A 1,831-nucleotide genomic window follows, 5' to 3' on the forward strand; every position below is an offset into this window, starting at 1 on the left:
AAAAGTGACAAACTTTGGCACTTTGAACCCTTCTGGGAGGTCGAGATTCGGATGGATGCATAAATCCTTATAGCTCAATCCATCGACTTCGGAAATATTGTGCAACTCCTTCATGGCTTTCCTAATCTCTTCTTTCATATTCACCTTGAGTACCTCTTCTTTTGACCTCCACTCTCTCTCCTGTTCCTTATAGTGATCAAGCTCGGAACAGTCGGCATAAGGTTCATTTGAAGTTGGGATTTGGAAAGTAGTCTTTTGAGGTATGGGTGGAACAATATAGGGATACTGGGTAACTTGAGTGGCTTGATAATTTTGGGGGATAGCTTGAGGATCAGTATTTTGGTTTTGAAGATGGGGAAAGGTTTGAGCATCGTTCGTATTTTGGTTTTGAGGGAGATGGAGGATTTGAAGGTTAGTATTTTGAGGATGTTGTGGTGCTTGACACGATGTGGTGGCGTGACGGGGATTGGGGGTAGTTAAGTCAATGGTTGGAGGATTTTGAGTGGGGTTAGAGAGAAGGTTCTGAACTTGTTCCGTGCTTGAGGGAGGAAAGTGGAGTGGAGGCCTTCCATCTCTTGGAGGGTTGAAAGATGAAACTGGATTAGACCCATCTTGCATTCTTTGCATTTCGACCCTCATTTCGGCAATCTGTTGCATCAACTGCATAATCAATTCATTTTTATCAGCGGCGACGGGTTGAGCCACGACAACATCATTCATGTCAATCTCATCATTGTTATCCCCCATTGTTGTCTTTTTTCTTTTTGCAAATTTGATCGGGGAAGGAATCTTTAGAGGCCTCAGACTTTGTGAAATACGGATGATCAACCAACTTATCAACACAAATCAGTTTTAAATACCTGTCGAATGAAAAAACTCAAAAGACCAATATGTTAGTGCCTGGAGATGGTAAATAATACAAGATATCACACTTAGGTATAAACACATAAGAGTTGCTTTATTCGGATATAAACCTGCTCACAAATATAGAGAAACCAATATAGAGAAATGGTTAAATAGACAGAAATTTGTCTACTTGACTTTGGGATTAGTGAAATGTCGACTTGAGTCGAGACAAAGTTGACGATATCTTTCATTACCGTACTTTGATTTTTGATTGAGATGTAACTCCAATTTCCTTGTAAGAGTCGAGAAAGATAAAATTTCTCAAATTTCTTTTGATTTGAAATGATGAATCTTTTCTGGTATGAGAGTAATACTAAAGAAAAATGAAGTTCGATTTTTTTTTTCGGAAACTAAAGACTCGAAGAGTATTTGGACGCACTTTCGATAGTGACTCGATATTTGTGCTTATGGGTTCTAAAAAATATTTGAAGAACAGGGAGCTAGAATATCTCCAGATAAAACAACATATTCACATAAGCAGTTATAAACAAATATTGCGCGTTCTAAACAGATATGTGACCCTTTCTGCCAAGGGTGGGCCTAGCGATTTGAGGGATGTATACGTCATTTGAAATATTTTCTCGAACACCGTATACATCCTTTAAATTTAAACACATAATATGAACGTCCTATCGAGCCGTAGGCTCTTTGGACTCAAGGTGGTCTTTCTAATGGGCCCGACACTCCTTGGGTGTCGGGTCGTCTTAGGCCAATGCGCTATTATTCGGGATTTGATTTCGCTCTATCCTAGTTTGACTAAGAGTGGCTTTTTGAAAGGACCGGGAACCCAAACGGACAATTTGGGCTGAAACTCGCGACAACCATTGGACGCCTAACGAACCAATAAATTGCCGCTAATTTCGAAACAGGGTGAGTATAAAAAAGTCCGACTGCGGTTCCGCAAACCGTCCTTTAATATACTATA

The sequence above is a fragment of the Solanum pennellii genome, chromosome 11 (assembly GCF_001406875.1).
Source record: "Solanum pennellii chromosome 11, SPENNV200".
Lineage (NCBI taxonomy): Eukaryota > Viridiplantae > Streptophyta > Magnoliopsida > Solanales > Solanaceae > Solanum > Solanum pennellii.